The following is a 13146-nucleotide window of genomic DNA, read 5'->3' on the forward strand; positions in this document are numbered from 1 at the left end:
TTTATGCTTTTTAATTAAAAAAAAAAACCTACAACTACTCACTTACACTGTTAAACTGAAAGCAAAGACTGAAAAATGCAAATGCACATGAAGATTGGATAAGCATGATTATAAAAAAACAAACACTAAAGTAAGTTAAATTATGAGATTGATACAAAGCCAAAATCATCAACTTCAAGCAAACCTACAATACAAAGCTTGCAACTTACTAAAAGAAAACTAATCTCTCTCAGCATAAGAAAAAGATTTTCAATAGCAATTTAAAAGAAAGATAGGTTGTAATGTCCCCTTTTTAGCTTGTTCCTATTCTTGAGTGATTAGCCTATCATTCTGACCCTCATAGGCTAATAATTGGGGATACAGGGTCTTCTGAGGCAAAGGCTTGGTTAATAGAGGTTCTTGTCTTCTCCAAAATTCGGTTTGTTCCAGTTTGGTCTTCGTTTGGCTCAGATTGGACTTCGTTTGGTTTCAGTTTCATATACTTACTATTTATAGTAAGTCAATGGATGTTAGACAGGGGCCCTTACTATGTATAGTAAGTCAATGGATGTTAGAGAGGGACACTTACTATTTTTAGTAAAGCGGTTGGATGCACAGTGGATGCAGTGGGTTACCTCCTAGAGCAGATGGAATTGAATTATATGCATTATTGTGGAAGTTATGGCATTTTGTACTTCAATAATAATAATTAATTAATTAATTTAAAAATGCACATCATTTAAATATCTAATTGACTTTATTATGAGGAGGTTATTTAATGAATTATGAAGTCAATTATTAAAAGTGCATTTAAGTTATATTGTGGGCCCACTTTGAGAGATGATATATTAAATGCTTTAAAAGTATACTTTATTATAAGTGATAAAGTGTTATTTAAAGGGAGATATAAGTGTTAATAAAGTATACTTTATATTGTGCACCAAATGGAGGGAAAAGTAAACGAAATTAAAGTGAAATTAGATGAGATGAAGCCAAATGCAAATTAAATATTATATGAACGCATTTGAAAAGGGATTTCATTCAATTCTATGAGCATTTGATAACTTGACATTTATGATTTCTTGGCATTTGGAGAAGACAAACCCAAGGGTTTCTGCATTTCTGCAAATTAGGCCATTGGAGAATGTAATATCTTCATTGTGACAGATACCTGAGGTGGTGAAAGTCTTCTGAGGGTTGCTTTTGAGTTGGCTATAACCAGCAGTCAAATTTGTGAATATTGGAGGTCATTTTTGGAATAAATTGGAGATGTCTCAAGGCTGCAATTAATTAATTCTGAGGACTAATGTACTACAGCAAGGGCGGCATACATAGAGGGCACAATTTCATCAAATATTGTGAAGTTTCATCAACATCAAGGGTTGCAGCATTGTTACAGAGCATATCAATTTGTACATCAGGTTCTTTATTGTTTATTTGCATTGTCATATCAATCTGCTAGTTGTTGTTGTAGATGCACATTTTATTAGACTTGTGAGGGCATTTAGATTATGAGCCAAGAGTCTTGGCATTGAATATTGGATAATTGAAATCATCATATGCGTTGTGCATTCCAACTTGTATTTGGCTTAGCATAAAATGAAGGTAGTACAAGGTTGCATGCCATTTGTTTGTCAAAATGCTTAATTGCTATATATTGGTTATCTTAAGATGCATGAGAAGTGTTTGTTAAAATGTCCATTGGCTATAGGTGTACATTATACATGTAGAAGTCATATGTGTGCATTCAAAAGACAAAAAGGATTGCATTTGCATTTTAGCTCTTGGCCTAGAAGTTTTAGTAATCAATTGCAAGCATTTAAACTTCATTTGAAACCAGTCCAAGTAAGCAAAAAACAATCTGAAAACAAAAGACAGCAAGATGTAGGTTTCATGGCAACTGTTTGACAATATTCTTTGAGGTCCAAGTCAGCAATTAGAGATCAGATTTAGCAAGGGATATTACATAGGTGTAATAAATTCTATTGAACAAATATGAAATTCTGAATTAATAAAAACATTGAATACCAGTTATTGTCAAAATGAATAGCTAGTTCGGATCATATTTTAATGTTGCCTTATGGCAATTAAAATATTATCATATTGTAATAAGGTTAAGCGTCTTCATGTCTAATAGGGCTGGGCCCAAAATGAAACGTGTTATAACTTGCAAGTTATGTAGGCCCCAAATTGGGCGCCAAAAGGGCAAAACTAAAATATGTTAAAATAGCGGCAATTTGGTTAAAGCCGACTTGGAAAACTTGAACATGAATCTTGTATATAAACAAGATTCATTTTACACTTCAAATATATCGCATCTTCTTCATCAAGTGCCGTTAGCCTTATGCAAAATTCAGTCAGCGAACTCCAAGGAAAGAAGAGATCTAAGTCTTCATACTGCTGCAAGTCTATCCGATCATTGAGCGAATCCATTGGACAGCTTGCTAGGAAAGGTGGTGTCCTATACTTCAGCGATCTCCTTATCCAAGTGATGTCGATACTCTGCTCTCTCTGAAGATATACTACAGCTGCATATACTTGGTTTAGTCTGCCCTAGATTGGCACTACAATCAGATAAGTAATCTGATTCATGTAATCTGCTTATAAGCAAAGGAACTGATCTGAATCTTTGATGCTGGGTTTTTCCTCTAAGAGGGAGGTTTTCCCAAGGTACTTGTGTCTTGTGTTGTGTACTTTATTTGTTATTTTTGCTTATTATCAGTCTGATTCTAATTTAAGTAACTAGATTAACATCTGATTGCCTAAAATCAACAGTTATAACAATATGAATGAAGGTATGAGAATCACCATTAGGCCATTGAAGTGCAAAATAGCACTTATTTATAATGTTTAAAAAGCTATTTCATGAAAATAAATAGAGGTCAAATGCTGCTTCTACCTTGAGAATAACTAATTGCATAAAATTACAACTATTAGTTAAAATAACGATAAAAATTATTATAAACTCCCACTGAAAGCACACATCTCTCACATGACAAGACATCTTAGATACAGGATCTAACAATGGAAGACTCGAGCTGATCAAGGCCCTTGTAAGCGGACCTGAGGCAACATGAAGAGAAAAGCTGCGACTCAGAGCGTGGATTACAAAGAGATGATGATGGCTGCTAACAATATGAGCTTGCTGGAAGCTGAGGTTGCTGAGACCCTTAAGAGCCTCATGTAATTGTCCTGTCTTTTCTGTATTTTGTGTTCTCGTTCTTTGCTGGTTTTTTGTCTGCCTGTTTGGGCATTTGCTGGTTTCTTGGCTGCTCTATGTATTGTCCTATCTTTTGTAGCTTGTTTTGTTTTGGATCTTCTAATGCTTTGATTCTAAGCCTTTTAGAATCTTCTATGTAAAGGGTTTCAAGGCCCCTTCAAAACATATTTTTTGCCTTAATCCAAAACAATGGATAACTCCAAGCTATAAATAAGAAATGCTAAATTTAGAGGAACGCTAAAAATAGTAAATCTCAGAATATGCTATTTCCTCTAAAAAATTGATGGCTAGCACTGGCTAAAAATAGACCTCTCTAGCAGCTGTAAGTGATTCTAATGAAGCTCTTTTCTGTGCAAATTTTTGAAAACACTTTGAACCACTGAAAACTTTCTCCTGATGCCTTTAATTTGAATACTCAATATTTTGTTCTCTTATTATTAATATAGACGAGTATCCCGAACATGGTATGACTTGTTTTGATAAGAGTGTTTTGTGTTCTAGGACATCTTCATGTAATTCCATGATTGAAAATCAATTTTCTTTTGCTGTCCCAGAATTTGATTAAGTATACTGCTGGCAGTCTTTGCAAGTGAGAATTTAAAATTGAAAGTGAGCTGCAGCAGAAAAAGAAGAATAGGATTGAATAGAAGGGTGATGCTGCTGAAAACCCATCAAGACTGCTTGATGCCCTGAAAATTCTGCAAAAATGGCACTGGAAAGTAGTCCTTAAACCTACAAAAATAAGAACAATTGCCTTGTCTCTACTCAAAACAGCTGAGCAGAATTTGCTTGTGTTCGAATGAAGAATAACTTGTAAATATAGGCACCATCTTGCTTTAATGTTTTTATTTTATTGTTCTAAGTTGACTGTACTTAGAAGAGGTTCCTCCATCGATTTTTCTTTTACTTAGAAAACTAAAAATAAGAATTTAACCTTTACATAGCTGACTTAGTTTTAGAAAGGATGATATCAGGGAATATCAGGGAATATCAGGGAATAACTGCATCATAATTCTAAATTTCTAACCACCTCAAATTCTAAATGAGGTGCAATTCACTTGATGAAATTGTAACTTGAAAGATACTTAGACAGGCACGATTTATTGATCAAATTGCCACTTTTGCTGGGCACAATTTATGCATGCTGGTGACATCTAACTCATGCACTTTATTCCAACTTATACAATTTATCACTGGGCATAATTCACTTGTTCAAACCACTACTTTATGGCTCAAAAATTCCAAGAAATTGTTACTTGGTTTGTGCAGTACATTATAACTGAAACCTTTCTCATATTCTCATGCACAAATCACTTGTCAGATTGTCACCTTGTCATGTTTCACGTGCAGATTCTTAGTGGCTTTGCCACTCCAAAATAGTGCCTTAACTTACTTCCTCTTTATTAGGCACAGTTTGAAACTGATATTGCCACTTTTTGTGATTGTAGTTTAGACTTCTCATCCTCCAATTACTGGGCACTAGTCACTAAAAGATTTGTCAACTTCTAGACATGGAATTGTACTGACTTTGCCATCTTCTTTATTGTAGGTATGCTTCACTTATTAGCTTGCCATGTCATCAAGTTTTTGGGCAAAGTCTGTACGTGGCTTTACCATGTCTTCTGCACCATCCTTTTTAATCCTTGAGTCTTACATAGTTTGAGACTGAGATTGCCACTTTGTATGATTGTTGTTTAGACCTCTCCTCCAATTACTGGGCACTAATCACTAAAAAGTTTGTCAACTTCTAGACATGGAATTGTACTGACTTTGCCATCTTCTTTATTGTAGCTCTGCTTCAATTATTAGCTTGCCATGTCATCAAGAGCTTGGGCACTGTTTGTACTTGGCTTTGCCATGTGCGTCACACCTTCTTTTTTTATCTCTTTAGTCTTGCATAGTTTTACCAATATTTTGTCACCTTCCATGCTGCAGACAAAACTTTATACTTACAACACTACTTTAAAAGAGCAATAACTTCATGATGTCTTTTTCTTCATTTAGCAGAAGTGATTTACTTGTAAACTTATGTTAATCATTAATCTATCTATTGCTTCTCAACTCTAAGTCACTTTCACCGTCAGTTAGGAACTTATTCATATGTAATCTCAGAATAAATGCAGCCATGAGCAACTGCAAAAAGGTTAGTTTGCAAGACTAGACCATAACACAACCACCTTGCCACTTAATAGGGAAACATTACTACAGATTTAATCTTGAGACACGAATGATTGATTAATGACACAAACAGACATAAAGCAGTAAATATATTGAGTTCTAGAGTAGTAAAAACATCAAGTTCTGGATGGGTACAACATATCCCTAGTCAAGTCATTTAGGAACTGGTGACATTATCTTTCTGGATAAAGAGGTAATCCTGCAACCAATCACTAGCCATTAGATGTCTTGAATTCCCATTCCAAGATTCAAGAACACCTACACTTGGAATAGGCTCTCTAAATTCAATAGATCCACTTGGTGATCAAATATAAGAAGAGTACTACAAAGTAAGTGGTCAAATTCCTTGACCACCTTCTACTTGGAGTGCTAAGCATTTTGCATGCTACACGCCTGGTGTCATATAAGAAATGTATCCAGAAACTATTCTAGCAATAAAACCAACTAAATAGCTACAACAGAAACTATTCATATGTCTATAAAAGAGAAACCAATTGAACAAGGATAGAATCAACTCAAAGAACATAGGATAGAATATGGCATTGTTCTTAATATCTTATTATCATCAGTGTAATGAAATTCTACACACACATGAATCATAACGAGACTTGAAGAGAATACAAGAGCTCCCAAAAGTTGTCTACATAATTATTCAAAGAGTGAACCAATAAACTAGGCAATATCCAGAATCTAGGGTGGAAATATGTTGACATCCTAACCATCTGATTCCAACCCAAAAGTTAAGAACAATGAAACATGACATAAAACTATTGTAATATAACACACACCATCTCCTTACGAGATAATGTCAAAACATAACTTATCAGAGTATTTTTATGATTCGTTTAATCATTTATCATACCTAAATCTATCCCCCTTAAGACTGGTAAACATTCCTATTGGCACTCATTCACAAGCTGGAAGGTGCAGAGTAACTACTGAATCAAAAGATAGAACCAGCGAAGCCTTAAAGACCATACCAATAGCTGAAAATAGTTGTGATAGCTTCCTGCAAGTAGTTGTTGCTATGCCAGAAAATATTTGACCACAAATCATCTAGCATATAGAAGAGGGAAAAATATTCCAGCACTTTGCTAACATTATCCATATGCCACCCTGCTGGAAGGAATGCAATCTAGAAGGTCCTGTTGTTAAACTCTGAACTGCCTGTATTATTTTCAAATTTTCCAACTTCTTCCCCCCAAAAAAATCAGTTTTTCCTGATTTTCTTGTCTACATCTAATGTGACCACCTTTCATCATAATATCAGTACTATCACACTGCTCCTAACATTACTGTTCGCATCCCTTAAAAATTTCCTCAAGTCCTTCCTTTTGATGTCACTTTGGATGACAATACCCTAGCAAACAAATGATGTTTAGTGCAAGCATTGCAGGAACTATGTAAGGGCATGTGCTTTCTTTGATCAAACCTCTTTCAAGCAACTCTTCTACTTGCTTGTTGAGCTCCACACTCATGTCTAGGATCATTCTACACAATGCCTTTCTGACAAATTGGATCTTCAGATTAGACCAATACAATGTGAGATGCTCCACACTAGTGGTGATTCCTCTACCATCTTGTTGCTAATGATCTATATGTACTCCTTGAAGAAAGATGCAACTCCTAGCTCTTTTGAGTTGTAAGGCAACTTCTCTTCTAATGCAGGCTTGAGTACCACAACATAGCACTCCTTGTGAATCTCCTTAGTTGCCAACAATATCACTTGAGTTGTCGCACTATCTTCTTCCACCTTCATGGGCAACAGCTCAAACTTATTATCATCCTTCATGATAGTGAAGATGTTCTTCCACCCATTCTGAATTCTTCTTTTTGTCATATTGTCATGACCTGCCCAACAAGGCATGGCATGCATCCATAGGGATCACATCATAGCATACCTCATCTATATTCCCTCCAATGTGGAATGCAACCTTGCACTGCTTTGACACATTGATCTGTTTTCCCTTTTGCAACCAATAGACTCTCTATGCCATGGGGTGTGCAACAACTTATAACCCCAAATTTCTGAACCATTTTGCAAACACCATGTTATCTATGTTGTTTCCATCAATTATCCACTTGCAACACTACCCAACTTAAACTCATTATAAACGATGCTTTTCCTAAACCATGGATCATTCTTCTCTTTGACCAATTTGAGAGATACCTTGTGCATCATCAAGTTTTCTCTGTTTTTGGAGTTGCATTTTCTAGCTTGCTCTCCTATTCTTCAACATATGCAACATGCACCCACTTCTTTGTATGATACTACTCTTGCTTAACTTCTAGAAACACATGTTTGATGACCTGCCTATCCAAATCTATAGCAAGTTCCTCTAAATCCACCTCCTCTATAGCTTCCTCTTCCTCTATGTGGAACTCATTTGCACAGCTTTTTTCTACACATAGGTTTGTCTTCCAATGCTATGTTTTCCCTTTCTTACCCTTTCCTCTTTCACTCTACTATTTGTGGGACAATTTCTCCTTCATTACAAGAACTACTTGGTAGGCCTCTTCTACAAAATGTATATTAAGCAAAAAATATTTCATCTTAAACAAAAATCCGTAAAGCATTGACATACTTATAGATATTCTTTGGTCATCTTCTATGACTATTTCAAATGTTGAGTCTATAGAGCTCCTTTATATACTCTATACCAAATGTCTCCTTTTGGCACAAATTATAGAGCTTCTTGAACAAATCCATCACATCATTTCATAGCATGAACCTTTCCTTGAGTATCATGAGATTCATGACTATGCCATCCCAATCTACAATCCTTGTCTTATCCTTATCAATGTGTTAATTTTGCACAAAGTCCCACCACAATGCGGCATGTCCCTTCAACTTCGTACTCACATATTTGACATTTTGGGGGTCCTTGATTTACTCAAATTCAAAATCTTTCTGAATCTCTATGATCCAATCTAGATTCAAGGATCCTAAAAAGGTTGGGAGATCTGGCCTTAGTTTGCTTTTGGCCTTCATTATGGCTCTTGAAAACCTATATTATATGGCAATCCTTCACAAAGTTGAAGGCTTCTGGCTATAGAAGCATCTTCCCTATCTCCCTCACTAACATCCTATATCACAACTAGTCCTCTTCTTTGTGCAATCTCCATGACATCAAGCCTCACGTGAAGGTCTCTTAACATGTCAACAACATTTTCTCAATGCAATATTCTACCACCTTGGTTGTATCCTAAACTTCATTTGTGAGAAGTGTACCCCTAGTCCACCTACAATGCAACATGCACACAAATGCACTTTGTTATGGAGCTCACACCATTCTCACTCATAGGGATTAGCTCCTAGCTTGATACCACTTAACACAAATTGCAAGCAAATCAAATAAAATTATAAAACCAGCTAACCATTGGCCAAATACACAAAGAAAGAACAAGGAAGAACAATGAAGAATCAAGAAAACATGCTCAATATGTTATTGCAAAAGAAATGCATAGCCAATGGGCTACTCCAAAATTGATGGATTCCAACCAACCTACACTACTCAACCCAAAGATAATAAGCAATGTACTTACAAAGACCCATTGCAATATAATATATCCACTTTTATGAAAGCTTGCCTATGCCTGAATCACTTTGTTTGCACCCTCAACTCTCACTCTCACCACTTATACATTTGCTCTCTCTCTCTAGCTATATGCTTCATATTAGCCATTAAAACTAGCAGCAAGCAGCTCTTGGCCTTCTAATGATGTGTATATAACAGAACAATTAATCACACACCATATCTACAACCCAAAGTAACTACAACTTTAAGTGGTGTAATGTAATAGTCAATCTGCAAATGTGCCACCTATATATGATTGTAGCTTCAAGAAACCTAATGCTTTAGCTTCCAATTTGTAGGTTCTTGTTGTGACCTATTTCACACATCGTCGCATTGCAAATGGGGAACCCCTGTTTTTTTTTGCTTTTTAGGGTTTTGCTTTGGCATGGCAACTGCTAATAACCAATCTTTTTGCAAATGATGAGTTAGAGTTTTTGAGAAGTCATCCCGAGCCAAGTAGAGAGTTCATGCTCAGAATAGTGTTTGAATGTTGCCAAAGTGCTTAGAAGGTCTGAAGGATGAGGATCGTAATTGCTTTGGGTCATTTCTGACAACTTTCTATTTTCTGGAATTTTTGCTTTTTTTGTTTTTTTCTAAAGTTTTGTTTTTGGCACTTTGGGCCCAATCCGAGAAGCAGCTTTTTTGGCTTACTTTTTGCTTTTTTTTGCTTTTTGAAAGTGGGATTAGGGTTTTGTTCCTCAAGTCATATCATCAGTGTCCTTGTTGTCAGAATTGGTAAATTTTGTCTCTAAGTGTAAAAAGCAAGGTAAAAACACTAATTAGGGTTTTGTTCTAGAAGATCATTTCTTAGGCCATATGATCACTGCCCATGTCTTCAGAATTGACAAATTATGTCTCCATATACAAAAAGCAAGGTAGAAACCCTAATTAGGGTTCGTTCCAAATAAACATGGCATGGACATGGCATGAATATGGCTGATCAAACATAAAGGTAATAATGGAAGTAGGCACATGGCAGTCTAGAGCCAAAGTTTGCCCAAATTGGAAGACATGAAGCAAGCATGGCAAGAAGGGGATGGAAGTCCAAGCTTCCTTGAACTCCGCCCAACACTTGGAAGGTGTGGCAAGAAGCAAAGATGGCAAGAGCTGCCTAAACCCCACCTTGGACATGACCAAACATATGCCAACTCTGCCTTGGCATGAAGACTTCAAACTCCACCTGTCCAAAAAGAAGCCAAGTCTGCCTTGGCATGAGACTCTCCAAGTCTGCCTTGAAGGTAAGGGCACATGGAATCGAAACCTCAAAGTCCGCTTAGCCAAGGAAAGAGGTTGGAAAACCAATAGCAAACTCCTACTTGCAGATAAGAAAGATGGCAAGAGTTAATTAGACTCCGACCTAAGGTTAGGTCAGCAGCATGTTGGAAGGATGGCAAAACATAAGCAAATTTTGCATGGCAAGGAAAGACCCAAGTCCGCTTTAGCTAGACTTCCACAAAGTCCCCCCAGCATGTTAGCATTGTCTTAAGACCTTCCAAGTCCGCCATGCCAAAGAGGAGATGGCAGCACATTGGCAAACTCCGCCTTGTCCAAGCATGTGCCAAGTCCGCCTTGGCAAAGAAACTATCAAGTCAACAGCATCAAGGAGATGTCTAACAAATTTTGAAGTCCGCCTAAAGATCCTTAAACCCCACCTTACATTATGAAAAACAAAGCCACCAAGCAAAAGATAAAACATGTCCAAGGCTGTCCAAAATCCGCCAAGACAAGAAGAAGGATAAAAGCAAATAAAGCAAGTAAAAAGCATGGTTTAGATTGTCCAAGACAAAGCATAAGAGAAAATTGTCTTGACATCCATGAAGTCCGCCAAGACAAGGAGAGAGATAAAAGCAAATAAAACAAATCTGCCAAAGAAACATGTCCAATACACTCCAAAGTGCGCCCAGCCTGAGGAAAATATGGAAGGTACAAAGCAAGTAGTGACATGAAAAGCAATGTCCAAGCTTCCTCCAAGTCCACCATCTAGACAGAGTTGCAAGGAAAGAAAATCAGAAAAAGCAAACAATAAAGCAAAGCCAAAACAAAGTTGGCAAGACTTCCTCCAAGTCCACCAACGAAGAAAGAGATATGGCTTGTAAGCTCTCAAGTCCGCCTAGGTGGGAAAGGTAAAAAGCATGGCAAAGGAACCTTGAACTTCGCCTAGCTTTAAGATGGATATCCAACGCACTTCAAAATCCGCCAAAGACACATGTAAAGACATGGGCAAACAAACTTCTAAATCTGCCATGTAGAAAAGCAAGGCAAGGTTACAAGAGGGATAAAAGCAAAACACATGGCAAAGAGAAGAATGTCTTATGCCTAGAAAAGTCCGCCTAGGCAAGGAAAGGTGGGGGTTTGGCATGATAAAAGATAATAAAATTTTGCCAAGATAAATTGCACAAACACAAGTTGGCAAGATATTCCAAGTTTTCCTAGGCATAAATGGAGTATGTGAAGATGCCTAAACCAGATGAAAATTCACCCATGACCTATGGGTGAGACATGAAGATGTCTAAACTCTCATGAAGTCTGACATGCCACCATTGGCAAATGGCTTGGGAAATAGGAAGTTCACCTAGAGCAAATTGGCAAAATAATATAACAAGTTCGCCCATGGCTAAAGGAATAACAATTTCAAGAAAGCACATAAAATCAACCATTGAAGGGTCAATTAATTGAATGGGTTGGAAAAAAAATGAAAAAAATGGCTGTGTGGAATTTTTCACAACAAAATAATCAAATTTTGACTAAGTGTTGGAAAGAAAACATGAAGAAAGAAGAAGAATAAAGAGGAAAAGTAAAGAGGAAATTAATAAAATCCTTGTCCGAGGGTGGAGTTTGTCCTACTTAGCACAAGCCAATTTCAGAATTGAGGGCAAATCCATAGGCAAAGTGCATTTGAGCATACAGATAACCAAAATCTCGGCTAGGTGTTGGAAGGTTCACATGAAGGTGTTACAAAATGAAATTGAATAGCCAAAATTTAGCTAAGTATGGGAAATACTTCACAGAGAAAGTTCCAATTTCCTCCATCGTGGCGTAGGCACATGGGAGTTCTTCTCCAAATTCAGGGCACATGAAACAATTTCAAGGCACCACGGAAGAAAAGTCTTCAAACTTGGTGAAAATATAGAAAGAAATTTTGGACTTCTTGATGGATTTCATCTCTTGAAGAGTCAAAGACAAGCTCCCAAACATCATCAGATAGTGGCAAGAAGACTATTCCAAACAAATTTCCATACTTAGGCAATTTTTCGGCACAAATTGGAGAATTCAAGGACATTCAATTGTTCCAAGTCAACATGTCCAAGTTCAATGAACCTAACTTGTCTAGAAGCTTCTAGAGGGCACACTTCACAATGTAACAACCTTCTATTTTATTATTGGTTTATATTTAGCAAGAAGGACAAGTGTCCTCAAATGTAATTTTCTCATTGGTCGAGGGGTAGTTAGTTGTAACAAACCCTAATTAGGGTTTTATTTTGTAATCTCAGTCGTTGATTTGAAATCAATCCTGGGCATTGAATTGTAATTGGGGAGCCTATAAATTGAGCTCACCCCCTCATTTGTAAATCATGGGAGCATGTTGCAAAACATGTTAAATAATTGTTGTTTATGACTGCCAAAGTAATAAGTAATGCATTGTTAAAATTGATGGTGATTACTTCTCTTATTTTGGAGTTTTGCACGGTTCTTATCCCTCATCATAGTTTAGATTTTACTTCATGTATGTTAGAAGAACTCAAGATCTAATAAGTATTGATTTATGGTGAATTTCCGCTCATACTTTTGATGAACAAATGATTTTTGTTCATTGTGTAAAGTTAGTCAGAGCTCATTTTGTGGAGATTTAACTTCTACTTTGAGTAATATTGTTCAACCGTTGGAATTATTCATAAGTATGAAAATCATAAAGCACATCCCTTGAAGATCGCACTCACTTTGTGTAGTTGTCCTAAGCATGGCGAAGCAAAGTGTTGTTATTAAAGTCACCTAGTCAATACTGTCTCTTGAATTCTTAGGAATATATTAGAATTTCTAAACCTTGTCTCCTTTTCAGTTTTCTTGAAGTCCATGATCCAAAACCCAAACAATAAATCCCCATTATGAATTGAACAAGCCAAGCGTAAGTTCCCCTTGTATTTCAGCACAGATAACCAAGGAAGCTATCCAACATAAAGTCGCCCATTCGCG

At 36.6% G+C, this 13146-nt stretch overlaps 1 protein-coding gene across 1 annotated transcript in view; it reads right to left on the reverse strand.

Moving 5' to 3' along the window:
- The window catches only part of LOC131047681 (diacylglycerol O-acyltransferase 2D), a 68310-nt gene that overhangs the window by 22496 nt on the left and 32668 nt on the right, over positions 1 to 13146 (reverse strand). The window lies entirely within an intron of this gene.

Source organism: Cryptomeria japonica, chromosome 4 (assembly GCF_030272615.1).
Source record: "Cryptomeria japonica chromosome 4, Sugi_1.0, whole genome shotgun sequence".
Taxonomy (NCBI): Eukaryota; Viridiplantae; Streptophyta; class Pinopsida; order Cupressales; family Cupressaceae; genus Cryptomeria; species Cryptomeria japonica.